At 58.3% G+C, this 27,884-nt stretch overlaps 1 protein-coding gene across 4 annotated transcripts in view; it reads left to right on the top strand.

Moving 5' to 3' along the window:
- The window catches only part of CNTFR (ciliary neurotrophic factor receptor), a 293,745-nt gene that overhangs the window by 26,326 nt on the left and 239,535 nt on the right, over positions 1–27,884 (top strand). For 3 of the 4 annotated variants that reach the window (XM_059725338.1, XM_059725336.1, XM_059725339.1), the window contains exon 2: positions 26,826–26,931. The gene's annotated coding sequence lies outside the window, so the exon portion shown is untranslated. The remainder of the gene's footprint in view (positions 1–26,825; positions 26,932–27,884) is intronic. The other variant, XM_059725337.1, reaches the window with a different exon arrangement.

Below are 27,884 nucleotides of genomic sequence, written 5' to 3' on the forward strand. Positions count from 1 at the left end.
CTGGCAATAGTTCATTTTAATCTCTGTAATGGACCTGGATCCTGCAGAGATGGACGTGGTCTAAATAAATGCATCTTAAGGCCGGGCGACAGGGGACAGCGCCCTACTGGATTCTGCTTTCTCTCTGCAACTGTGCTGAGACAGGACGGTTCCCTGCAGTCCTGGCAGTCCTCCAGCCTGGCAAACGGCAGGCAGGGATGATGCCGGACCAGGGGGGCTGCAGAGGCTAGTCCGGAGGGAGGGGAGTTGCAAGAAAGGATGCAGCGAGGGGAGAAGCCACAACCGCCCGTCTGCTCCAGGATGCAGAGGCGTCGCCGTGGCATGGTCCTGGGGCAGCCGTGGGCCACCGGTTGGTCTTGACCTCGCGGGAGAGCGGTTGAAAGGTACCTGACGCAGGGCGGGATGGGTTGCGGCTCCGGTGCCCTCCGCGATGCAAGGTCTCATTCGGCTCCGGTCTGGTGCAGAGCCTGAACTCCTGTTACACGGGCCGGGGCTTGCCGTCTGTCCCTGCAGGGGTGGGGAGGAGATGGAGGGCGTCTGGACAATTCACGGTTTGGCGGAGGCAGGTGGAGCGACGCGGCCAAGGAGCTGGGCTGGCTATCGGGTAGGGCCCCAGGCATAATTGCGGTCGAGCCGTGTCGGCCAGCACGAGGCAGCAAACTGGGGGCCTCTGGAGCCCGGTGCGTGGGCTTGGGTAGCTTGAAAGAGCCATGCACCAGCATGAGGCCATGTCCTAGCACGAGGCCTCTGTCTTGGGCAGAGAAGACATCCTAAGGCAGGCTGACCAGGAGCTGGAGGGCCCGGGGTTCCTGATTTCCCATCCGTGCTGAGGCTCGGTTTGTTTAAAACCATGGCTCCTAGTCCTTCCCCTGCCTCGTCTCTAATTGCCCTCCAAACTGCTCTCAAATCCCACCTCCACCTTCTCTTCTCCAGACTTAGTCCTCCCAGGTCTTCCAGCCTTGTCGCCTGGACCGCTCGTCATTTGGGTTGCTCTTGGCCGACTCTTTCCCATCTGTCCAGACCTGTCTTCCGCTGGAAGGGTCTGGGCCGTGGAGCAGGGGCCGTCTCCAAACAGCAGGGAGCTAAACGAAGCCTGGCCTTGGAGGGTCCCAGCCCAGCGCCAATGTTACTTCTGCTTCACCCCTCTGCCGTGTCCCCCAAAACGCAGCTCTTGAGTGCTCCTGGGGGTGGGAAGGGATTGTGGGTCGGGACGGGGGGCTGTGATCTGACATAGCGAGACCCAGGCAGAGAGGGAGGTGTTGGGAGCCTTGAGGGAAGGCAACGGGTGGTTGGGGGACAAGGGCTTTACCAAGTCCATGCTCCCCTAGCTGTTCTTCTCGTGTGCTTGTCCAGAATTGTGCGCCAGCGTTAGCTGCAGAGAGGTCTTCCTCGCTGTTGAAGTCAGGACAAAAGAAGAGAAAGCCGATGGGAAGAAATGTAGGGGTGACTTGACTTGAAGAGCTGGAAACTCCTGCAATGCAGCCTAGACCAGCGGGAGGGCGAGCAGGTACCCCGGCACAGCCGGGAGGGGTGGAAGGAAGCACAGATCAAGGCGCAGGGAGAGCCAGGCAGCAGCTGGAGTTAATTGTGCTTGTTTTCGAGAGAGTTGCCTGTATGGTGAAATCTGCTGTCATGCTTCGGACCGTGCCAGCCCTCGGAGCTGGGAATAGGACCCAGGTGTCCTCATGCGGGCTGGACTCCTTTCCTCCGGCCCTTGTCTCTACGCAAGCCGGCTCCTGTGTTGCCCCCCCAGCGCTGCGTGGTCTCCCTAGCCCAGCTGGAGCTGGCTGAGCCGGTTTGGTCTCGGAGGGATACCCGAGCGTGCTCCGCGGCTAGTAATGACCGTGTATAATACGGATCAGAAGGGCTCTGGGAAAGGATGTTTTCATTCAGCGCTGTCTGCTGGTGTGGGAGGAAGTGCCTGCGAGGGCGAAGGGCAGGTAAAGAGCATGCAAAACCCAAACGGGGGCCTCACCGCCCATGCCCCCACCTCCCGCCGCCCCCAAATACCAGCCAGCGAGGCTGCCAAATACCTGCACGCTTCCCACCGCACCCCGCATTGCCAGAAATGCCCCGTGCCAGCAAGGCCTGGGCTGTCACCCTTCACACGCCTGCCCCCATCCCCACTCTTGAAGGGGCAGCGTTGCCTAAAAGGCAGAGCAGCAGGTTGGGATGCGGGAAACCTAGCTGCTTCTCTTGACTCTGCCACTGCACTTCTCTTGTGGCCTTGGTCAAGCCTCTTCCTCTGTGCCAGTGTGTACTCACCCTGCTCCTTGGCACGCCAGTGTCTGTTTAGATCAGTGTTTCTCAGCCACCCGGGGCGGGCCTTGAGATCCTTTCAAGAGTGCCGCGGGGGGCTACGCAACGTTAGCCCTGTGAGACGTGCGGGCATCATTCACCAAGATAAACCCAGAGATTTCAGATCCGGAGCGTGAAAACCCACTCCGACCTGTCGTGGACCCGTCGAGCTCTTTGCGAAAGAACAAGTGCTCCCTTATTTTATTTTTCTGCAGTCAAGAAATGAATGAAAACGAAGCTGGCATTTTCCGAGGGGTGCCTCGAGCTTATCTAAGGGTGCCGCGAGTCTAAAAAAGGTTGAGAATCACTGGGCTGTTCTCCAGGGTCAAAGCTGCTCTTTGGGGTTTTCCATGCAGGTTGCACCCAACTCTGATTTTTGGGGCCCTGGCATTACTGTGATGCTGCTGACGTTCGTCTCCCAGCAGCATCCAGAGACCGTCGTTCTGAGTTTGCACAGCACCTAGCCCACGAAAGACCATTTTTTAGCCCCCCAAAGTCTTTGCAGCCAGGTGCAAGGTGATGTGAATGAAATGCAGGAGGGAAGGGTGGAGAAAGGCTGGGGTGAACGGCTATACGCTTGGTTTCCTGAGCCGGCTCCTGGTAGATCTGGATTGCCCTGAATCATATGTGGGTCTCGTGGCCCAGATCATGGCCTCTTACTGGGCAACTGCATGGTTGAAATGGGCTTAGTCAAGCTTTTAAATGCCTGGCATTCCTCAATGCAGGGCGTTCAGCAGCTTGCTGTTGGCCCAATAAAAGATACCACCCACACCCATCCTTGCCTCTCACACTTTCTGGACCATCCCAGCTATAATATTGCTCTGATCCTACCAAAGCAGGTGGTTTTCCAGGGTCCTGACCTCTCCATCTCCGCCTGACTTTCTTCTTGCAGGTCTCTGGGCAGAGGCTGGATAATGCAAAGCGCTGCTGGTGTGCGGAGTAGGGAGGCAGGTGGAAGCAAGAGTAGCTGGAAAGGCTATGAGAATTATAACCAAGGGCATCGGTGCAACTTTATTGGGATGTCTCTTCTTGCTGGATCTGGAGGGGGCAGAGTGAGGCAGGGTCTGGGAAACAAGAGGGGACTTGTGTTCGAGAGACGGGTGCAGAGGAGGTAGCAGCCCCTGGTTTGCAACCCAAATACGGGCTGGAGCGGGGTGAGGGGCTACGGAGAACAGAGAGGGGATTTCAACCCATGCCTCGGGGCCGAGAGAGAGGCCAGCGAGAAAGCAGGCTCATTAAAGAGCGGAGAAGGGGAAGAAATCAATAGCTCGGTTGAGCTGCTCTGAATCCGCCCTTGCCAGGCCCGATTAAAGAAGAGGTTGGGGCGCTGGGGAATCGAGGGAGATCCTACAAAAATAGCTATTGGCGGACCTCGTGAGCCCTTGGCTTGTCTCGATAAGTGCTGGCGAGGGGATTGAGGGGCTTAGCTGCGGGGCTGAACTAATTGCTTGCACTTTGCTTCAAGAAACAGCACCGGGAAGTGAGGAGGAAGCGAAAGAGCCGAGGAACGGGGTGGGGAGCAGGGGGTTGCTATCAATCTGCAAGGGAAAGCGTGATCCTGTGATTACTGTCTGGTAGAGGCGTCTGCCCCTGGAGAGCCACCGCCGAGTGGTGCTGGGATTGGGGAGCCTGGCACCGCTAGCAGCAGGCGTGCTGGGGGTACGGGGCTAGGGGATCCCCACCTGCAAAGCTGGCGGGTCTCGGAAGTAAGGGAAAAGGCTCTGTAGAAAGAGGCAGGCTGTTTCTCCCAGGCTGGATCAACCCCTCGTTGTCCCCCATCCTCACAGCCCTGCCTGCCATGCCTCTCTTCTGGGCATCGGGCGTCCCTGAGCAGCCTTGCAATTCAGCCCTTGCACCGGGAGTGACCCCTCCCTGGGGATTTCTGAGCCTGGGGGAGTGGAAAGGCAGGGGGAAGCAGTGCCAGGCATTTAAAAGCTTGACTAAGCCTATTTCAACCATGCAGTTTATGGCTTGCTGTCCGGTTGGTCCGAGTCCAGCACGTTCGGTGTTGATCTGGAAGTGGAGGAGGTCTCCCTGGGGCACCTGGCTGAGCCCCGTGTGACAGGACAAGGAGCAATGGGCTCCAGTTGCAGCAAGGGAAGTTGAGGTTGGATATTAGGGAAAACTTCCTTATGATGAGGATAGTAAAGCACTGGAATAGGTTACCCAGAGAGGTGGGGGACTCTCCATCCTTGGAGGTTTTGAGGACCCAGGTAGACAAAGCTTATCTGGGATGATGTAGCTGGGGCTGGTCCTGCATGGAGCAGGGGTTGCACTAGATGTGACCTCCTGAGCTCCTTTCCACCCTCATTTTCTACGATCTGTAAAGGATCTTGGAGGATCCTGGGCTAAGGGACTTGACCAGAAGCACAAAGCAAGCTTGGGCAGAGCAGAAAAGAAACCAGGACAACCCAGGCAAGGGCTCTGCCCACTGACCATCACTTCTCAGATGCCAGCAGAGGTGTTCAGTCATTCTAGGGGGCCACAGGGAAATAGAGACCTGTAGGTCAAGGCCAGAAGGGACAACTGTGATCCCTGGGTGATGTCTACACTGCAAACTGGTATCACACAGAGGTTTCCTGGATAGCTTGGAGTAAGCTAGCATGGGTCTCGGAGGCAGGCTGGTAGGGACAGCAAGCGAGCTGAGCTCTCAGCTCGTTCATTTAATCCAGCCCGGTACCTCTCCACTACCCGAGAGGCTTACCCCATGGCACATCTCCTGCAAAGTGCAGGCTGCAGACCCTCCCACCATGACATCTGCACCAAGCCCATCACTTCTGCTTGTGCTGGGAGCAGATGCACCCGGCTGGGATGCCAGGGTCGTGCAGCAATGCAAACTCCCCGCGACTTAGCCCGGTTGCGGGTATCCAGCCCAGAGCAGCACCACACACGATGCTAGCTCGGAAACCTCATGCCCACGTCGTGATCACGTCCTTTATATCCTGAGCTGCAGAAAGCAGAGGGATCTGCTGTGGTCTCTCCCTGCGGCTGGTTCCCCAGACCTCGGGGCAGTCTCCTGACCCTTTCTATCGGGTCTCGAGGTTCCTCACCTGTGCTGTATACGGAAAGGCCACCTCCAGCTGATGGCTCCCTACGTTTCCCCCTCCAAGGGTGCATTGCGCTGGGAGATGGTTCTCTTCCAGGGCCGCGAGTGCTTCCCCCTGCAAGGCTGACCCTGTCCCTCGATGTAGGATGCCGTGTGTGGCTCTAAGGTAGACACGTGCTGTTCAGCGTGGATCCGGGAGAGAGAGCGGCTCTGGTGGAAGACGAGAGGAAGCATTGACGGCACTTAGCCAAGCGCCTGCAGCATGCCCTTGGCAGGGGAAACCTGCCCGTGCTGGGGCCTTGTGTTTGGGTTTTGGGATCAAATCACTGGGCTGTGCGGCTCTGAGGAGCTGGCACTCGGGTGCGTGCCCTGGGGCAGCGAAGGGCTAGTAGGGGCCGTGCCCCAGGGGAGCAGGGTGAGAGGATGAGATGCCATGCTCTCTGCCTGGCACCACGTTTGCCTCTTGCACCTCATCCCTCTTGCTGGTCCATCTCTCACAGCCCATTCACTCTGGAGGCTTTCATCTCTCATGGCATGCTCCCGCCACCTCCTTCCCCCTCATCCGTATTTGCTCCGGACAGCTCGTCCGCCCCAGCCCAGCTCTCCGGTGGCTCCGGGGGTTCACCACCCCTCCGTGAGTCTGCAGCATGCTCCCGGGCTCCTCCGCGGTTTGTTTGCTGCTGCATGCCGGCCTCTGTGCCAGCCCGTCCCTGCCCGCGCCCCGTCTCACTCCTTGCAAGCAGCGCGGGTTGCACCAGATGCCTGAGTCTCATCGTGTCTCTTGCTTGGGTCCCGTTCAGCGCTGCTCTGCAATCCAGCTCGGCGGCTTCTCCGCAGGAGACCCTTGGCATGGATCAAGGGACTGCCGGGAGGAGGGAGGGAAGAGCAGAGCCAGGTCTGTGCACCCCTGATTGTGCACATGGGTAATCATATGAAGCCTGGCAGGACGGTACAGCTCGCCTGGCGTGTGTTCAGCAAAGCAGCAGCCAACCCGGCACAGGCAGCAAATTGGCAGGCCGGCTGCTCTTCCTGATGGAGCCGCGTCCGCTTTGGACCCCGTCACTATAGCCAGGGCCCGGCGGCACAGGGTGACGTGGTGACTGTCGGGGAATCGGCTCCGTTTGGAAGCAGATTGCACATCCTTTTTATTTTCTTGTTCGCTTGCAGCTTGCATGTTGCAAGGAAAGCGATGGTTCTGGGCAGAAAAATGCTGTGCTCAGGGTGAGAAGTTGGAGGCAGGAATGAGCATTTAGTCTGGAGGAGAGAAGACCCAGGGGGGTTGAATAGCAGCCTTCACCTCCCTGCAGGGGGGCTGCGAAGCAGATGGAGCTGGGCTGGTCTCAGTGGTAGACGACAGGACAAGGAGCAATGGGCTCAAGCTGCGGCAAGGAAAGTTGAGGTTGGATATTAGGGAAAACTTTCTCACTACAGGGGTAGTAAAATAGGCTCCACAGAGAGCTGGTGCAGTCTCCATCCTTGGAAGTTTTGAAGCTCCAGGTAGATGAAGCCTTGGCTGGGATGATGCAGTTGGGGCTGGTCCTGCTGGAGCAGGGAGTTGGACTAGATGTGACCTCCTGAGCTCCCTTTCCAACCCTCATTATCTATTTTTTTTTGTTTTTTTACAAAAAATCCTAAAATGATTACTTTATTGGCTGGGAGCTCTTCCCCGGAGCTCTGCACCGAAGGAAGGGACGTCCTTGAGGCCTGGCTGCATGCACGCTGAAGCTCTTTCCTGGGCTGCCACGTGCAGCGAACAGCCCTGCGCTGAGCTGTGAGTAGGTGTCTCTGAGGGTCCGAGAATCGCAGCTGATGGCAGCAGGGTGGACGGGACCCCAGGATCATGTAGTCCAGCCCCTGCCTGAGGCAGGGCCTGCGGGGGTTTATGAGCTCTGCTCTTACATGCTGTCTTCTGGTCACGGTGGAGGGGGAGGCCCAGATGCAACAAAGACCCAAAAAATGAAGTTTGGGAGAGATTCTGCATTTGGGGGCATTGCAAAGACAGCCAAGAGCCAAGTAGCCAGAGGAGGGATCGCTGTGGGATGGAGACCAAAGGAAACCCACTACAAGCTACTGCCGGGGGCTCATGTGCTGAAGAGCCCTGGGCTTTTGACATATGCTCCTTAGGTTGAAAACTTCAGGCTGTCCACTTCTTCCATGTGCAAAGCGGGACTGTTGGAGCCGTCGAGACACACCGTCATACGGGTCCAGAGGATGATGAGTGCTGTGCAGGGCTTCCCTAGGATGAGAGCCTGCTTAGTTTGGAAAAGAGATGCTTGAGGGGGGCCAGGAGACGAGCCTATGACATACTAAATGGTGGAAGAAAGTCACTAGAGATTGAGTTTTGACCGTCTCTTGCCAGGCACGAACGAGGGGTCAGGGCATGAAAGCACCAGGCAGTCTGTTGAAAGTGAACCAAAGGCAGTGCGGCTTCCCCCAGCGTGGCTTTCAAGGGTGGGACTTGGGGCCACTGGATGTGGGTCTAAATAGCCAGGTCCAAAAAGGGATCAGACACGTCCTAGGGGGAAAGGAGCATCAGTCACTATGGAGCTCAGGCTCAGGCCAATGCTGCAGGAAGGATTTCCCCCTGCTCAGACTGGTGCAGACTGGGGGGTTTGCCTTTCTCTGTATCGGGGGGCATGTCCTCTTCTGTGGGATCTCTCCAGTATATATGAACAACGTTTGCAGCAGTAGGACATTATGCTCTGCTCCTACAATCTTCTCTGTACCACGTCCATAGCTTGGCCCCCTGCTTTCCCTGCAGCACGGTTGGGTGCCATGCGTGGTGCATGCAATGCATGAATCGGGGGTGATGGTAGTTTTACTCGGAGGTTGCAGGACGGGTTGATCTGGCCTGGCTTGGACAGGGCTGATCCTGCCTCAGGCAGGGGGTTGGACTAGATGTGACCAGCCCAACTTCTCTCTGACTGTATAATTAATCTCCAGACCCAGGAGCTGGTGACTAAAACCCAGCCTCTCCCGAGCCAGACTTGACATGCCTGTTGGGGAAACTCCCCATGAAGCATGTACCTTGGCACGTCCTGGGCTGTAATACAGAGAGAGCCAAGGTGGGATCCATGTTGCCATAACCCTATTTGGCAGCCTGACATAGGGAACAATTGAAAATATAGGGTGAAAATGATTTGAAAATCCCGGCGTGGGGGCAGAGCAGGCAGCCTTTCAGGTTCCCATCAGATGTTGGCCCTGCGTTTCCCAGCGCCCTCCGTCAGCGAGTGACCAGCTGGAGCGTCTCCGCTGCAGCCTGCAAGGATATTCTCCTTGGGAACATCGCTCTCAGCTAAACCAGCTCCTTTGCCGTGCATTACAAAAAGTGGGAACCGCTGACAATTGAAAACAAGCAGCATTTAGCTCCCGCGGCGAAGGGAAGCATCTCTGCCCCGAAGGCGGCCGTCTCCACGGCGCGCACACAAAAGCGGGGGTTACAGTAAATTTGCTTATTGCACCGAAAGGAGAAGTCTCGCGGTTTGATGGAAACCGGATGGGACAGGCACGGTAAATGGGTTTCGCGATGAAACACGGGGGTGTGGCATTGCTGGCACCTCCCAGCGGCCTGCAATGAATTTAGGGACACAGGGTTAGCCCGCATCTGAAACCGCCTTTTGCTTTGGAGATGTTCGCGTGGCCCTTGTCTCCCAGCATCTCTCCACAAAGCAAGGTTAGGAGCAGGGGTGGATGGGTTTCATTCCCCGTGTCCTGTAGCCTTGCGGAGCACCAGGCTCCCCTGCCTTCTAGCTCTGCAGATGTGGCCAGATGTGCAAGGGAAGCACCCTGTTGCATTTCCACGGGCGTTCGACTCCCAGGGCTCGACTGGACTGACTCCAGGGTGATCGGCGAGGGGAGCATGCCCCCTCCCTCTCTCCAGGAGAGCATCATGGCCCGGTGGACATTGCTCCCACGCCAAAAGCACGTGGACCTGCAACAGGATGAGACTCCAGCCCCTGCACTGCTGCAGCCCCTGAGGTTTGCTCTCGAGGCTCTCTGTGCCTCCCCAGCCCTGCAGAGCTGGGGAATAGGCATCCGACTCCAGGCGAGGTGGCTCCCTGGTCAGGTTTGCCTCTGCCCACTAGGCTGTGACCCCTCCTGGACCTGCTCCGTTGCAAAGCAGGGAAACTGAGGCAAGAGCAGGTGCCAGCAGTGACTTGGGTGTTTTACAGGAACCTTTAAAACCAAGGACCTGGCCGCGTGTGGTTGGCTTTGGGCAGCTTTGGAGGCCTTGGCACTTTTTCCCCTCGCTGCATTCACCGGTGCGGGAGACTCACCCCTGCTAGGAAATGTAGGGAGGACTCTGCTAAGTCGTGTGCTGGAGCCGTGCAGTGAGCAGGCATGTCCATGTGCAAACAGCTCATGCTCTAGTGTCCCCCCTCCCTCCCCCCACCCTTGCACGCTTCAAATTGGAGCCAGAGCCAAGTAGAAAGAAGCATAGAAAAGGAGCGTTGGAGAGGACCTCAGGAGATCACATCTAGTCCAAAGCAGGACCAGCCCCAGCTACATCATCCCAAGCAAGGTTTTGTTGAGCCAGGTCTTCAAAACCTCCATGGAGATGAGCATGGGCACGGTTCTCCTGCACCGTGCAGGTGGGGTGTCCTGAGCAAGTGTCCCTCCCCAGGCCCCCCACGACAGACAGGATGTGGACACATTGGAGAGAGTCCAGCGGAGGGCAATGAAAATGGCTGTGGGGCTGGGGGACAGGACTGGTGAGGAGAGGAGGAGGGAACTGGGCTGATTGAGTCTGCAGAAGAGAAGACCGAGGGGGATTGAATAGCAGCTTTCACCTCCCTGCAGGGGGGCTGCAAAGAGGATGGAGCTGGGCTGGTCTCAGTGGGGACAGATGGCAGGACAAGGAGCAATGGGCTCAAGCTGCAGCAAGGGAAGTTAAGGTTGGATATTAGGGAAAACTTTCTCACTACAGGGGTAGTAAAACAGGCTCCCCAGAGAGGTGGTGCAGTCTCCATCCTTGGAGGTGTTGAAGACCCGGGTAGACAAAGCCGTGGCTGGGATGATGCAGTTGGGGCTGGTCCTGCTTGGAGCAGGGGTTGGACAAGATGCGATCCCCTGAGCTCCCGTCCACCCTCCTTTTGTACGATTCCTATGATAATTGGTCTCGCGGGGAGTCCGGCCCTGGGTGCATCGTCCAGCTGCCTTGGCGCAGAGCACAGGCATCGTCACCCACCCAAGCAGCTCCGGGGAGCCCGCCGCCCCAGGCATCGCCGGGAAGCAGAGAGCTGGTGTTGCCCTTGCTTCTGAAAGCCGGAGGGCCCAAGCTGTGCTACCCCGCGAGGGATGGGGGCAGCTTCTTGCCTGCCTTCCAGCTGGGCCTGGGGGAAAAGCTGCTTTGAGCGAGTGCCCCGCTGTGCTGATGAGAGTCCGAGGCTGCCTCCGTGCGCACATCGTGCGCATTTCCATGCTAACGTGCTCCCCGTGTTCCCAGGCACCTCCTGGTTCATCTGTGCTCCCTCGCCTCGCTGGGGTGGGTTGCATCCTCCTTGTGCCCCACTGGGCCCCGGCAAATCCTCGGGGGCTCTCCCCTGTGTGTTGGGGAGCACCAGCAACTGAGGACCCTGGGCAGCGAGGCCACGTCCTTGCACGCCCGGTCCCCTTGGGCGAGCCTAGGACAGGTGCAGCATCCCCCGGGAGCAGGGCACGGAGGACAATGAAGGCGCTGGAGGGCAGCGCTATGCAGACGGAGGCTTTGATGTGGAGCCATTCCCCCTCACATCCCATCGGTCTCACATTCCTCATGGAGCAGCAACCGGGCCTTTCAGGGTCAGACAAAGGCGCGCGAGGAGGCAGGACAAAGGCGGGGGCTGCTGGATCGAGCTCCGAATAGCCGGCCGGCATGCCTTGCTCTCATGGCAAGTCATGGAAACGGGGCAGCCACCGCAATGCCGGCTTAGCGGGTCTTCTGGGGGAAGGGGAAAGGAGAGGCTGGTTTTGCTGGTGCAAGGAAGGAGCCTTGCTGGGAGCAGCAATGCAGCCGGGCACGAGAGTCTGAGTCCCCTGAAAGCCAGGTGGCCTCCGTGCTCTCCCCCTTGCCCGTCCCCGGGCTGGGGTCAAATGCCGCTAGATCCTATTCATTCATCCTGCTCCGTGCACCGGGCTGGGAGTCTGCAGGCGGGGTCAGCCAGCAGCAAGGCAGAGGGCTGGTTCACGTGTTGCCCCGCAGAGCTGTGGTGGTGGTGTTGGGCCCTGCCCGGAGGCAAAGTGGGGTTTGCACAAGCCGGTGGCAGAGCGCCCGGGGGAGCGGACGGGACCCCAGATTTCAGCCCCCGCTGTGGAGTGGGGGGGCATTGGGGCCACTATGCAGACGGCAGCTGCCACCAGGTGCAATGCAACCCCCGCCACATGCACACACATGCACAAACACACACATACATATATACTTATGCACATACATGCAGATCCAAGCCCCCGCTCTGTCACACACACACACCTCCGGGTGTGTCAAACCATCCTAGACACATCTTGCTCTGACCTGTTCCCAACAAACCATTCCAACAAGCCTGCGGCGCAGCTACCAGGCCGGTTGCCCAAAGCCCCTGAAGCTGCCCCAAGGAAAGCGAAGGCATGAGGGCTGCAGTGTCCTGTTGCTGCAAGAGGGGTTAAAATGCACTCGAGTCCCCCTCCCGTGAGGGCACAGCTGTGCGTGCATGCACCCCGCTTCTTGCTTCGGTTTTGGGAGTGCTGATGCGGGCCCCGGCCCGGACCCCCCACCCCGCTCGGCTGCAGCCCCTCCTGGCTGGCCTCTCCTGATGAAAGCCTGTCAATCACGCTGAATTGTCCGGCGGTTTTGTGATGTGGAAAAACTCCCACCGAGGAGTCAAGGACCAGGCTGAGACCTTTCAACTCGTTTCCATTGCTGTCTTAAATCAACCGGGAGCCCGGGGGTGGGGGCAGGGCTGCCCAGAGCACCCCCTGCCCCGTGGTGGTCTCGGGGGCAGGTGCCCGGGGTTTTGGCTGCCTGCTCCCGTCCTGTCCGCTCCGGCCGAGAGCCGCGGCTAGCCGGCAGAGCAAGCCCCGCTGCCAAGGGGTAGGTGTGTGCTGCAGGGTGGGGGGAAATCCAGGCCAGGAGTCGGGGCTGCGGGGGCCATGCTGGGAGCACGGGGGGGAAGGGGTCCTGGGCTGATGCCCCTGTCTCCCCGGCTGCTCGCCCAGCATCTCGGGGACCGGCCGCCAGGGCAGTCACCTTGCATTGCCCCGCATGAAGGTGGTGGCTGTCACAGAGCAGGGGCTTGGATTTGAGTGTGTGCGTGTGCGTGTGCATGTCACAGATCGGCTCTGGATCAGTGTGTGCGTGTGTGATCTGTGGTGTGTCTCATAGAGCAGGGACCTGGGGGCATATGGGTGTGTGACAGAGCAAGGGCCTGGGGGAGGTGTTTGTGTGTGACAGAGCGGCGGCCTGGACCTGTGTGTTTGTGTCTGTGTATGTGGGTGTGTGTCACAGATCAGAGGTCTGGATCTTCGTGTGTGTGTGATCTGTGGTGTATCTCACAGAGCAGGGGCCTGGATCTGCATGTGTGATCTGCGTGTGTCATAAAGCAGGGGCTTGGATGTGTGTGTGTCTGATCTGTGTAGTGTGTGTGTCACAGAGCAGGGGCCTGGACCTGCACGTGCATGCATGCGTGTCAGAGCAGGGACCTGGATCTGTGTGTGTGTGTCAGAACAGGGGCCTGCGGGGTGTACATGCATGTATGCATGCATATGCGTGTGTGTCACAGAGCAGGGGTCTGGATCTGCATGCGTGTGATCTGTGTGCATCTCACAAAGCAGGGAAGCTCCTGACTTATTTTCCGCCCGACGTGGGGGCTGTTGAGCATCCAGGGGAAGCTGCGAGACTCCCCTGATCCCAGGACTCCCGGAGCTGGGGCTTGGGGAGCAGCTTCCAGCAGCGCGGACATGGTTGTGGTGGTAAGGCAGGGCCGGGCCTCGGGAGGTGTCCAGGCCCCAGCGCCGCCAGCTCCTGCGCCCTCAATGCCGTTGCCAATGTTTGACAAAACCATTAAGTCAAATTAAGCCCCGTGCACTTCAAATGGATTCGGAGACTCCTGGCTGTCAGCGGAGCTGTCTCTTCCCCTCTCCCTCCGTTTGATGGGGAGCTGGTTTTACAGCTGACATTTAAAAGCAACGAGCCAGGGCTCGCGGAGACACTTGGCATTTGGAAGCGCGCCGTTGTGGTCCCGGGTGCAGCTGTAGCGTGAGACCTGGCGCCATTCTGCAGTGGGCATGGGGGGTTTTCCTGCCAGGCCATAGGCAGGAGGGTGCCGCGATGCACGGGGCTTCGTGGCGTAGCTTGTCCCCGTGATGTTACCAAAGTGCCCTCATCCCCTGGCTTTACCCGTCGTGAGCCTGGGTGCGGTGGATGTGTTTGGGGGGTGCCACGTGCAGTTGTTGTGCGAGAGGCTTGTTGGAGCAGTTGTAGGGTCAGGCAGACACGTGTCTAGGGTGGCTGGAGCTGCCAGCCCAGCTGCTCTCCGATGCACGAGGGCTTGTGGATGTCTATGCGCCGATAAAAAGATGCTCTCGGGGAGCTCGGGGGGTGTGCAAAGTCCCTTTTGTTTGCTATACAGGGGGTTGACGTGATACTCCTCTCCCCACGGGCAGGGTAGGAGCACAAGCAGCAGGCACGGGAAAGGCTTTGGCAGAGGTGAGCGGCTGGCACCGGTGGTGCTGGGGCAGTGGAAGAGCCAAGAGACTTTCCAAAAGATGCTCAGGGCTGCAACATCATGGGATCAAGGGGCAGCGGCAGAGCGCTCCATACACCAGGATGACCGGAGCAAGGAGCCTTCAAGTTGGCATCAAAGGGCAGTAGCTGGGCTCATGGTCCGTGTGCCGGGGCCAGGATGTGCATGCAGGGGAAAGGGTGACCGTGGGGGAACAGAGCTGGGACTGGCTGGAAGGAGCATGCAGGACACGCGGCCCCATGCCAGAAAATGATCCCCATGGATCCAAGCCCCTGGCTGGCAGGGCGTTCCCGAGAGCCAAGCACACTGCGCGTGCCGTGGTCTCATTGCCTCGCGCTGCCCATTGCAGTGCCCTCAGCTCGGGCACGGAGCGGTTCGTCCCTCCGGTTGCCGGTGCAGCGTCTCCACCTGCCTGCAACGTGGCGGGAGCAGCCTGCGTTTCAGGGCGGAGGGGAATTTTGCAGGCCAGTCTGGAGGGCTGGTGACAGCAGCCCCTTGCTCCAAACCGGGACCCCGGAGGCCTGTCGCCTTCTCGCCCAGCACGCAGGCCGTGGACCAGGCCTGGCGTCGTCTCCTCCTTGTTTCTTCTCTCCGGGCGCTCTCATTACCTCCATGTTCATTTGTGCTGACACGCTCAATTTCATCCGCTCGTTTGCAGCGCCGGAGAGCGAGTGCCCTTCCTTCATTTGCATCTCTGCTTTCTACCTCATTGCCCAGGCGGCGCCAGGTGCTTTGGCATCGTTACCCACCTGACTGGCACCCTCTCTGCCCCATTACCTTTGCAGTAATCAATAGTGCCATGTGGGGTGGGGTGGGGAGCGGGGGGACCGTGGGCCTTGCCATAGCAGCCGCTTTCATCCAGAGGTTTTGTTTATTCTTCCAAGGAGATCTGCAGCAATTAGTTCTCGTTGTGATTAGCGCCGGGCGGGGGGAGCTTTTCCCGGCTGCAAAACCTGGTGTGGTTTCAAGCCATTTCTCCCATCCCGACCTGGAGCCGAGAGTCAAAACCCGATTGTCGTGCAGGTGATGTCAAAGGAGGGGGACGGGGTCTGCTCCGCTGTTCCTTTTTTTATTCTCTTTGAACCATTTTAAACCCCTCTTCTTGGCTTTGCTATGTTGAATTGGAGTGGCCGAGCCGAGCCGAGCCCCTTGGAGCTGGGATGCTGGCTGGAGGGGTTTCAAACTGAGCAATTCTTACGTCTCTTTTTCCACTGCATTTTTGAGTTGAATTCATCCCCTTCACGCTCGTTTTCCTGCAGAGTTTGGGCTTCTTTTAACCAGATCTCACTGAAATCAAAGAGGAGTTGGGCTGGAAGGGACCTCCAGAGCTCACATCTAGTCCAATGAGGCAGGATCAGCCCTGTCCAAGCCATCCTAGCCAAATCCGTTATCTAAAGCGCTTGAGAAATTCCTCCCAGCTCCAGCTCCTCTCTCACATGACAGGGGTCAGCAACCTGTGGCCCGAGGGCCTGATCCGATTCTAGCCAGCCCATGCAGCTGGGATGTTGGCAGTGCAATGGGGGACACGGTGCCTGCTCCATGCATCTGGACACTCCCAGATGCATGCTGGATCTGGCATGGAGCAGACGTGTGCTAGAGCGGACATCCCGGGGCTATCTGGCACACCACGCGTGCTGCCTGTGGGCCTACTTGATTGCACCAGGGGCTGGAGGATGGGGCTGTGTCTTTGACACACCTGCATAGCACACTCATACCTGATGTCTCTCTGCTCCATGCCCATGGGCGAGCCCCTGGTCCCTCCATGCATGACTGTGAGTGCCCGCCATGGAGAGCTGGGGTGCGAGGGAGCTATGGCAAGAGCTTTGCAAACCACCTGCTCCTCTGCACACCTGACCCAGGTGGAGCAGGCCTACCCCGTACAGGCCACGCCAGGCGGGGGGTGCAACTTACCTGTGTGCAGGCTAGGGGAGGGGTGAAAGGGTGCCCTGCAGTGGGGGGAAGGCACCCCAGGACGCTTGCTGTGGGCACTTTGCTGGGTGATCAGAGACAGTGGCTCTGTTTTTGCATGGTTTTCTAAGCATGGCAATGCCTGGCAGCAGGAGAAGGCTTTAGCAGCGCCAGCCTTTGCTATTGCAGAGGATGCTCCTTACTCACTGAGCGCCAGGACCAGGGCACGGTGCTGCAAGGTGGCTGCAAGCCTAGAGGAACAGATCCTGTTGGAAAGCTGCACCACGGGGTCCCCAGTGATTGCAGGGCTAGCTTGAGACTGTCCCGGGGGGTATTTCTGACACGGGCATCTGGGTTTGCGGGTCTCTTCTGGGTCCCTCAGGCCATGCCGGGGCTGGGCATGTGCTTTGGTGACCATCGCGATGCAGGGGCCGGTTGCTAGCACAGCTGAGCCATGCTGCAGGATGGGATCCCCAGGTGTTGCCAGGGCTCTGACAGTCCTGGCTGGCTCCTACACCACTTACACCACACTGAGTTTCCTTTGGGTTTCCCAGCTTGGCCCCTGATCTGCCATATTATAGGTGGGAGTTCGCACAATTCATAGATTCATAGACATTAGGACTGGAAGGGACCTCACGGGATCATCAGGTCCAGCCCCCAATCATCGGATCCAGCCCCTCTCCAGTGGTTTGGGTATCGAGGAGGACACAGGAGCCCAGCTCCTCTCCTGGCGGATGGGTCACGACCCTCCGGTGCATGGGGCTGATGGAGCAGACACGATGCGTGGGTCCCATCATACATGTGGGCACGATGGTCGAGGTGACATGTCACCCATCCTTGCGAGGCCCTTGTCTGTCCAGCCTCAGTGCTCCCTGCCTGCCGAGCTCTGCTTTGGACAGGATAGCGCCTGTGTCTGATGAGCAGCTGGATGGCTATTTGCTGGCTGCATAGTCTTTGCAGGTCTGTAATGAGGGGCACGAGCAAGGTCACTTGTGCAGAGAGCTGGCGCGCTTTGCCTTGCCTTTGCCTTGGGTTTTTGGTGCAGACATCCCATTTGGGGCACTGCTGCCCGGATGATGTGATTTAAGCCGCGGGAAGGGGCGGGATGGTGCCCCGGAAAGGCCAATGCTGGAGCAAACCAGTCGGCGAGGTGTGAATGAGACCTGCACCGTGCTACGGGCCGCGGTCTCTCTGCTTGTGGGGTAGCAAAGCAGGAGGGGCTTCTGGTAAGGGGAGCAAAGCCAGGCTCACGACTTCAATTTGCAAGTCGAGCTGATAAAAGCCTTTTTCTCTTTCTCAAGAAGTGCCGGGCGGGAGGTCGGTGGCTCCCATCTGTATTGCCACAAGCAGGGATTGGAGAGGACATGGAAATCGCTGTACAATTTATTTCTGTCTGGCATCTGCCGTGCAAAAGGGTCCCAGGTGCTTAGTTTGTGCCGCAGCAGGACGTTGGCCATTGCATCCCCCCTGCTTTCCCCACGGCAGGGTTGGGTGTGATGCCTGGGGCTGTGGCAGGGTGACGGTAGTTTTACAAACAGTTTAGAGGATGGATGTGCCCGGACTGGTTTGCATTGGGCCCATCCTGCCTCAGGCAGGGCTTGGACTAGCTGCGACTCCGCAGGTCCCATCCCGCCCCACATCTCTGCTCGGGCAGGGCAGCCACGGGGAGAGCTGCCCCAGCGCAGGCACACGCACAAAGACAGTCTGCCCATTACCGACCCAGCTTGCTTGCTTGAAACTCTGTCTCCTACCTTCGAGACCCGGCACACTGGGGATCATGCCTCTGTGCATGTGTGCGCACATGAATGGCCATGTGCGTGTCTTCATATATGCACAAATTTGCATGCACATGTGCATATGTGCACGTGTGCTCGTGTGTGTGCACATGCACACATGCGTATACGTGCATGCACACATGTGCATACATGCATGCGCACTCGGCTTGGGGGTTTTGAGAATCGCTTGCACCGTGACAGCTGGATCCCACCTGAGCACACATGCATGCAGACATGTGTGCATGCATCTTCACTTGCATCTATGCACATGTGTGTGTGCGTGCATCTTCACATATGTGTGCGTGCGCACTCATGTGCTCGGTACCTAACCCAGCAGGGCTCCCATGCTGGCCGTAGGCGCAGGGTGTTAATTCCTCGCACCTGGTGCCCGCCGCTGCGATGCTTTCTGGTTAATGCCCCGCTGGGTAGGATTGCGCAGCTGCATTTCCCCCTCCTCCCACATTATCATCCAGCCTGGGGAGCCCTGTTGTGTGCTTGTGCGTGCGTGTGCATGGACGGCGGGGGGCCTGGATAAACACGTGGGAAGGCCCCATCCCTGCTCAGTAGAGCCGGGCATTGCCGATGCCTCGGCAGGGCTGGGGCGACCCGCGCCAGGAGCGTGCGGGCGAGGCCCGGGGAGGGCTGGCTGGCCGCGGGCTGCACAGAGTTAAGCAGACATTGACGGAGCATGGGGAGAGGACAAAAGCGCGCCCGCCGTAATTATGTAGCATTTATTATTAATACGCTGCAATTGCTGGAAGCCAGCCGCTGTAATGTGAATACTGATACAGAGGTTCAAAAGACAATTTAGCTCTCATCTGTCTGTTTATGAGCTCCCTCCGCTCCAGCAGCCAGAGAACCAAAGCCTCATTTGCTACTGTCTTGTTGGGTTTTGTTCATCCCCCTCCCCGCGCCCAGACTCTTTGCCCTTCATCTCTCCCTTGGTCGCCTCCTTTCTCTGGGCTGTCGGCGCGTCGCAGCTTGTGATCGGGGAATACAGAAACCCGGGGCAGCCCCGAGGCTCCCCGGTCCGGCTGGGCTGGCACGGCGAGGGTCCACGGTGCAGGCTCGTGGGCTGGCGGGTCTGCTCTCTGCCGAGCGAAGGTCCTCCTCCTCCTCTTATCCAGCAAAGCAAGAGCTGGATTGGACCTCGGGCAATGTTGGCCTTTGCTTGCAGCAGTTGGCATAGGCTAAAAATATCCTGGCAGCCGGGATCTTGCTGGCGGGTAGCAGCGATGGTTGTGGCGGGGGTGGATGGAGCTGTGCACTTGCAGAGGAAGAGAGAGACAGAGAGGGGAGAAGCATCTTAGCAAGGCTGTCGAGAGAGAGGGAGGGAGAGTCAATCAGCCGTAAGAGACTCAACAGGTGCCTTTATCTTCCCTGACATCCCCATATCTGTCATCCCAGCCTGTGCCCAAAGCAGATCGGCTGGAGCATGAGAGGTTGTAGGTACCCGGAGCGTCTGGACCATCCATTCCCCTTATGTATTATAGAGTAGTTTAAAGAGGATTAAGACAATAGCTAATCTAAGTGATGAATGATGTAGATAGCTCAGACACTGAGCCATCGGGGACTTCTCCGAGCCAGCGCACGGACTCGACGCAGGGGTAATCCGAGCACATCGCCGGCTCCCAGGCTCAAGCGGGACGGAGGGGTTTAGGCGCGGGTTTCAACGTGGCTCCACCGTTCCCGGCGGCTGCGTTTTGGGGAGCAGCCCCCTTCTTCGGGAGCGGCGGGCAGGAAGATGTGCCGGGGGTGGCCGAGGAAATGGAGCAGCCCTAACTTCCTGATCGATGCCATTATCAGAGGCAGGAGGGAGCTGGCTGGCAGGAGGATCAATGCAGCTGTCTTGATTGCTATTCTTTATTCTCCGTCAGCTCCAGCCGCTCTCGGGCTGGGCCGGAGGAGCCAGGGGTGCACAATCATGGGCCCAGGGTGTCGTGGCACCCTGTGGCAGGTGGATAATGTCCACGGGTTGGACGCGAGGGGTCTGGATTGGATCTGTGGGGTGGGATCTGCCTTGCAGGTGCAGCTGGGACAGGACAGGATGCAAAGGGGGGATAAAGAGATGGCTAAGCTGGCCCAGCCCTGCCTGGGCGCTCCTGACGGACCCCGTCGGAGTGGATCCGTGGCTGGCCCGTCCGTGCGGGGAGCTTTCTTTAGGCTCGTGCCCTTTGAGATGGCACGCGAGCCTGCCAGGGTTTGGTCATCCCTTGCTTGTGGCAGCAAAAGGCAGCTCGTTGCCTCTCTCAAACTGAAACCAACATTTCTCAAGCTGTTCAAGTTGCCAAATCAGGAGGTTTCAGGGGAAACAGAACCAAAACGTGGTTTCAGGCTCGCTTTTCTTCCTTTGGCCACATCCTTTCCTGCGGTCCTTTACAAGCTCCTTCTCCTCTCCGAGCGCTTCATTCCCGTGGTGTCCGGCGGCAGGGAGTTCCTCTGGTTCCCTGCGCTGCCCTGGCTGCCTGTCACTGCTGGGAGGGGGCCCTGGCGGTTGTGTCCTCGCTCAGGGGGAGCCCCTGCCTTCTTCGTGGGGGGCTCGAACCCTCTTATCACGAGGGTGATATCGCTGCCTTGTTTTGGGGCCAGGGGTCTGCTCCGTTTGCAGTTCCAGCCCCCTTTTGCCAGTGTTTCTAAGGTGCATAGGATCAAAGGTGGGTTGGAGACCCGGCAGGGGCATTTCTAGTTCAGATCCCATCCCAGCAAGGCCCCTCATGGGGTGCGTCCATTGGGCATTGATCCCCCAGGGACTACCTCTCCCTGGTACCGTGCCCTGTGCCATGCACACGTTCGTACGGTCCAGGCCATCCCTTCCTTCATCTGTTGCATTCCCAAAGCAAGTCTGCCTGGCCCCATTCAATCACCCCAGCGAGGCCAGAGCCCTCGGCTCCCCCGACACTCTGTGGGGGGGTGCACGCAGCAGCCGGCCGCGGAGGGGACGAGGATGACACAACGCCGGCTGACTCAGCCAGCCGGGTCGTGGCGATGTACCCAAGGTCAGATGTCTTTTCTCAAATCGGATTGGTTTCCCTGACAAACGGCCTCATTAATCCACGTGCTTCTGAGTCAGGGCCTCTGAGCAGGCAATGACAGAAGAGAGCCATGAGGTCATGGTAAGCCCATCTCCCCGGGGGCCTGGTCCCGGCGGCTGCTCTGCAAGGCTGCAGCAGGATGGGGAGGGAGGGGTGGCTGGAGGTCGGTGCCGGCTCTCTCTTTTCAAGGGGGCTTCTGGGAGCCCTGCCCTTGTCCACACCGGCTTGGGACCTCCGGGGAACCTGCAGAACGGCTGGGTTCACACTCGATGCCTCTTCATGATGGTGCAAATACTCAGCTCTTGACAGCCTGAGGCGTTCAGCGCCGGACACCCAACCCTTGGAGGCTCCAAACCCTCTGGGAATCCAGCTGGACCGATTTCCCCCACGGCCACGTCAACGCGGCTCGCTCACTGTGCGAGCATCTTGGAGCCCACCTGGATTTTGGGCAGGATGGCTGTCTTTTAATGCAGCCTTTGGTGTTCTGCATAGCCCTGAGGAGCTCACCCTTCAATGACGGTGCTGGAGGGCAAAGCTCTCACGCTGGCATGCTTGAAATCGTGGGCTTGCATCGCCCCTTGAATGAGCAGCCTGGGTTTGAGCAGCACTTGTGTCCACAGCTCCTCTTGGAGCCGAGGGGAGTTTTGCCTCTAGCAAATGGCTCCTGCTGAACCTTTATAGTGGATGAATGCCCCCTCCCCTGAATTGTTTGTGTCTTGTGGTTGTGTTGGGGGAGGCTATTTGGTTTTGCTCAGAGGTCGGATGGATCTGGGCTGGTTTCCACAGGGCTGATCCTGCTTTAGGCAGGAGTTGGACTAGATGAGACCTCCGCAGGTCCCTGCCAGCCCTGCTGCTCTAGGACTCGAGGATCTGCAGTGCACCCCGATTTTTCAGAGCCCTGTCCGAGCCCTGTGGCTGTGCATACTCTTCTCCCATCGGTGGAGGTGCAAGGCCTCATTCCTATACCCTGGGATTCCCCTCATTTCTGCCAGCAGAGGATGAGAACATAGGTCCATGCAGTGCATTGCAGTCCCTGGGCTGCCTCCCCGAGACGGAGCCGTGTCCGCACCACTGCGTCCCAGGGCAGCTGCCAGACCTGAGACCCTGTGTGAGCAGCGTCCCTGTGCAGTCACTTGGAGCACTGCTGAGGGCTGTGGTGTGACGGCACATCCTTCCTGCTTGGCAGCTAGGCAGACTCCCCTTCTCCCTCCTGGCTTCTCCGTAGTCAGGAGTGAGGTGGCACTTTACCTGGACCATCTCTAAGGACCCAGCCAAAAAGACATCCCAACTGTTCTCCGTGAGGGCAGATGACAGGACAAGGAGCAATGGGCTCAAGCTGCAGCAAGGGAAGTTGAGGTTGGATAGTAGGAGAACTTTCCCATGAGGAGGGTGGTAAAGCACTGGAATAGGCTCCCCAGAGAGGTTGGAAACCTCCTTGGAAGTTTTGAAGACCCGGGTAGACAAAGCCTGGTTAATTGGGGCCGGTCCTGCTTGGAGCAGGAGGTTGGACTAGATGTGACCTCCTGAGCTCCCTCATTTTCTATTCTTCTTTGACCCCCATGACAGCCAGACTCACCTGTACTCACTGCTGCCCTGCCTGGAAAATACTCCTTGGCTTGTTCTGCATCTTGTGCACGTGTGAGCCAGCGCCTGCAGGGCTGAGCAGAGCAGTTGGGCGGTGTCGTCTTGGCTGGGGCTGGAAGGGGACTTGCCTTTCCGGAGACCCCGCGCTGGCGGTCTGGGCCTCCTGCTCCTCGTGTCTGGCTCTGCCTTTTCCCCCTGCTGCCGACAAGCGCGCGGCTGCTGTGCTGTCCCACGGCAGCGTGAGTCCCTGCAGCTCATCCAGACCCCCGTCTTGCAAGGGCTTTCCGCCGTCTGGGTAGCTGCGATGTTTTACGCTCACTGCCTGCATTGCCCCCAACGGACTCCCTGCACCGCACCTCCGGTTCGAAATGGACCCCGCCGGGTTCTGCAGGGCTCAGATTTCTGCACGAATTTGGCCACGGCTCACGGTGGGCTCCAGTCCTCCGGCAGGGTCTCACGGAGCCGAGCCCTGCTGAAATAATTACGAAGTGCTTTGCATTTATAAGAGTCACCGGGTCCTCATAATGTTCATCTTGTTGCCAAGACAATGGCCAAAATAAGGGGTCTGTGTGTGTGTGTGTGTGTGCGTGTGCTCACGTGTGTGTGCATGTGTCTATGCATGTGTGCACGCACGTGTGTTGAAGCACTTGTGCAGATGTGTGCGTGCATGCACATATGCAGGTGTGTGTGCACATGTGCAGGTGTACGTGCATGTGAATACATGTGTGCAGGTGTACATGCATGTGAATGCAGGTGTGTGTGCATGCACATGTGCAGGAGTGCGTGCATGCATGTGAATACATGTGTGCAGGTGTGTGTGCATGTGCATGTGTGCATGTTTGTGGATGTCTGTGTATACACATGTGCAGGTGTACAGGTGTGTGTGCATGTATATACGTGTGCAAATGTGTGTGTAGGCATGTGCGCACATCTGCAGGTGTGTGCGTACGTGCATGGGTGTATGTGCGTGTGCATCTGCATGGCTGTGTGTGCACATGTGTATGTATGTGGGTATGCATATGTGCAAGTGTGTGCACGTGAGCATGTGTGTGTGCACGTGCGGAGTGGGGAGATGGTTCTCCCTGACTACTATGAAGTAGGTTTCAGGCATGTGGGCCTGATTATGTGTGTGCGCATGTGGGCATGTGTGTATGCATGTGTGCACATGTGCAGGCGTGTGCATATGTGCATGTGTGTATGTACGTGTGCATCTGCGTGGCTGTGTGTGCGCATGTGGGTATGCACATGTGCAAGTGTGTGCACATGAGCATGTGTGCGTGTGCATGTGTGGAGTGGGGAGGTGGTTCTCCCCGACTACTGTGAAGTGGGTTTCAGGCTGTTGAGGGGTCCTGAATCTTGCAGCCCACCCCCCGGGCAGTGGCGCCGTCCCCTCCGTAGAGCAGGAAGCATCTGCTCCTAATTCTGGCCCTGGCTCCAGGTTGATTTTCTGCGGCCCCCGAGCTCACCTGCAACCACCGCCAGCGTGGGCTGATGTCTGGGCTGGTTCTGCGTGCCCAGCTCGGCGGACCAGGGTGGTCCTACGCTGCCCTGGGACAGCTCCTCGTCTGGCTGTGTGCTGCTGAGGACCTTGTGTGAGCATCTCTGGGTGCCCTCAAGGCTCTGGACTGTACGGGCAGCTGTACGGGCTGTGCCCCCACTACAGATGAAGGCAGCCCCCCCCTCCAGCCCATATCAGTCAGACCGTAAACCCCTTGGTCCGCGTCTCCTTGCTGGGGGTTTTCTGCCCGCTCTGCAGGGTGCATTGGTCTTGGCCAGAGCCCTCCGGTGTGTCCAGGATCTCTCTCAGGTGCCAGCCTCTCTTCTGAGTGACAGAGCCCTAACCCGGGGAAGGGCTAAATGGGCTGTCCCCTACTACGGAAACCTCCGTGTCCCCTCTCTTGTACCCAACAGCTCCCTATGGAGCTCTGCTTCTTGCTCTCGTCCCTCTATGAACCCCGCTGCAGGGTGGGACATGTCACTTGTCAATCCCCCAGCCCCATATAGAGGTTGGGAGGGGAAACTGGTTCCCTTGGCTGACCGGTCTGGACACAGCACAGTCTGAAAGGCTGCTGACCCCCATCCCCTCCGGTGGGAATGACTTCAGGCTTTGTCAGGAAATGGCACATTCAGCGTCTCCATAGAGTCATCATGACTTCATATCGTCGACCGGAGCCCACAAGCAAACGGGCAGCTCATGCAAATCATAGAAACATAGAAAATGAGGGTGGGAAGGGACCTAGTCTGACCCCTGCTCCAAGCAGGACCAGCCCCAACTGCATCATCCCAGACAAGGCTTTGTCTACCCAGGTCTTCAAAACCTCCAAGGATGGAGATGCCCTTTCTGAGTAACCTGTTCCAGTGCTTCACCGCTCTCCTCAGGAGAAAGTTTTTCCTGATATCCAACCTCCACTTTCCTTGCTGCAGCTTGAGCCCATTGCTCCTTCTGTCATCTGCCCCCACTGAGGATTGTCCAGCTCCATCCTCTTTGCAGCCCCCCTGCAGGGAGGTGAAGGCTGCTATTCAATCCCCCTCAGTCTTCTCTTCTGCAGACTCAATCAACCGATTTCTGTCCTCCTCACCTCACCAGTCCTGTCCCCCAGCCCCACAACCATTTTCCTTCCCCTCCGCTGGACTCTCTCCAATGTGTCCACATCCTTTCTGTAGTGGGGCCCACAGCTGGACACAGGACTCCAGATGTGGCCTCTCCAGTGCTGAATGGAGGCATAGATATCTGTTCAAGCCACAGTCCCCCAGATAGGGGTGGTGGAGGGATGGGCTTTGTCTGATAACAGTGGTGCACAGGCGATGGGATTCCCTGGGAGGGGGAATAGGAAGGGTCGTGCTTGGTCTGCCATGGACCACAACCATTGTCTGGACTCTCTCCAATGCATCCACATTCTTTCTGTAGTGGGGGAAAGGACTCCAGATGTGGCCCCAACAGTGCCTGCCGGGCAGGATCCCCGATGAAGCCCTCCTTGGCGCCAGGGAGAAGGTGCTGCTCCATGCCTTCCCCCCTTTCCCTGGAGAGCTGCATCCCATGATTGCAGCTGAGGAAGCAACGCCGAACCCCCCCTTGCTGCCTGTCCCTGGAGACTCCCCCTCCCGCTTCCCCTGCTACCGCCAGCCTTGGCAGCCCCGGCGCCTCTGACAGGCGGTGACGAATCGTCTCCCTGATTCATTTCCAGCCCGGCCTTGTCTGTTTATTTCATCTGCAATTCAGAGCTGTGAAAAGCCGTGTCGGCATCGCCGCGCGGCAGGCGAGCGGGAGGGAGGGTCCCTCTGTCACACCCGCCAGTCACTGCTGCCTCCTGCCTTTGGCGGCTCCCATATGTCTGGCGGGGTGCGCGATGAGCGATGGGGCGTTGCGTGAGCCCGGCTCGGGGCTGCTGGAGTTAAATTTTTCAGTGGCTGACACCTGACAAGCGTGATGAATTGCCACCCGCCACGCGCTGCCGGCGTGACAAACGGGCCGCTTCCCTCCTCTGGTCTCCGGGAAAACTTTTTAATTATTTCCCATCGTTTTGCAAATGAGCGTTTCTCAATCAGCCGCGCAGGCGCCCAGCGGAGCTACTTTGGAGTTGTTCATATTTCACCGGCCTTTTTCGGGGGGGGGCGTCAATTCATTTAATCCTCACTGGGGGCTTGCTGCAAAGTCTGCTGGAGAGGATGGCGAGGCCTCTGCTAGGGAGGCTTTAGAGCGGCCTCGAAAGCTGCTCTCACCGTTGGGGCATAGGATGGGAGGTTTGCGTGCTGCGAGTGCATGCCTTTGCCCCTTCCCAAAGACGCCTGTTGCCATGCATTTGAATGCAGGAAGCATCTTGCAGCGTGCAGCATTCAAAAATAGCCCTCCGAAAGAATGGCAGCTGGCTCCAATACCCACACGCGGCGTGTTTGTCAAATGCCGGTATTAGGCCTGCCGCTGCGCCCGACAGCGGTAATTATTACCGTCAAGTCAAAGGCCCCCCGCGAGGGAGCCCTGCCTCGGTGCTGACGGACCCGCGTGGTGAGGAGAGCTCCTGCCGGCAGCATCCATTGCTCGCAGGCACGCGTGGGGGCTGATCTTCCCCAGTTGTGAGCTGGCTGTATGGAAAGTTTAAGGCACTTGTGGGTCTTCACCGGCGTGGGGATCGGAGGATGCAAACCCTTGTAGAAGTGTCGTGCTGTTCCTTGGGGTCAGGCTTTCTCTTTGCAGGGCTTGCAGGTGCATTTGGAGGGGGGTTGTTGCTCCTTTAAGATGCCCTGAGGCTGAAATTTCCCCCTTTTAACAGCCCCGGGAATCACAATAATTAAGCAAAATGCTTTGGGATGCGGTGGTTGTCATAATAGGAGAACGTTCTCCTGTTGGATGCACAGTTTTAGCCAAAAAGGCTGGGACAGAGGCCCCTGTGCTCCTCGACCCCCGCCTCCAAACCCTGGGCTTAAAAAATAAAAGGGGTTCATCCCCTCTTTGGAAACTTGACGGCTCTCTGTTTCCTTTCTTTCAAAGACAGCCCCGGTTCTGAAGAGCGAGGGTCGGAGGCCGGCGGCAGAGGAACCTCGAGGAAGTTGATGAGAAATTGGGGACGTGCCTGGAAGTCTGGACCGGTGGAGAGGTAAGAAGCCGCTTGGTTTATTTATGGGCCTGTTTGTTGCTGGCTTGGTGCATCACGAAGGATGCGGACAGAGTGAAAAGCGTCCAGCGGAGAGTGAGAAAAATGATTAGGGGCCTGGGAGGCCGGACGGATGAGGAAAGGAGGAGAGAGCGAGGGGTCATCGAGTCTGGAGAAGAGCAGACTTTGATCACTGTCTTCAAATCTGTAATGGGCAATGACAGGATGGAGATGGGGCCGGCGGGGACAGGACTGGGAGGAACAGCCTCCAGCGGCAGCAGGGAAATGGAGGTTGGAGATTAGGAGAAACGATGGGACTCAGGGCGGTCAAGCGTTGCAGCAGGCGCCTCGAGAAGAGGAGCATGGATGTTTGCAAGAGCCAGGTGCACAGACCCGTGGCTGGGTGCTTTAGTCGGGGCTGATTTGGGGGGCTGGACTAGACGGGACCTCGTCTGGTCCCTTCCAGCCCGACTTTCCTGTGATGTGTGTGGTGACCCTTCATTGCCCGGCTAAGGCTCCTTTGCAACCTGAGTCTCAGTATAACCCAAGAGGGTTAGGAGCTCGGTGCCTGGTGCCTTATGCCCCCACCCAACTTTGGCTTGCAGCTGACTGCACAGAAGGCAGGTGTTGGCTTTCATCAGTGCTTTGTCTTGGGGAAGAGAGACCCAGGTTCGGCTGCTCGAGCCGGGATGTGCAAAGGGTCTCGGGCTGCACGTGGAAGGTGGGGAGAGGTCGGGTCTTGGGTGGGTGGCTTTTACCTCTGAAGCTAAGCAGGGTCAGGCCGGTCAGCCCTGCTCTGGGAGATGCCCAAAGAAAGTTGTGCTGACAACATTGCATCGCGGTGGGGAGAAGCTGCTGGCATGTCTGCTCAAGGTCCTCTGGTGCCTTCAATAGCACGGCTGCTTGTCCCAGAGCTTGGGCAGGTTTCCAGTGTGTAAGCACATGTTACGCATCAT

Source organism: Alligator mississippiensis, chromosome 3 (genome assembly GCF_030867095.1).
Source record: "Alligator mississippiensis isolate rAllMis1 chromosome 3, rAllMis1, whole genome shotgun sequence".
Classification (NCBI taxonomy): Eukaryota; Metazoa; Chordata; order Crocodylia; family Alligatoridae; genus Alligator; species Alligator mississippiensis.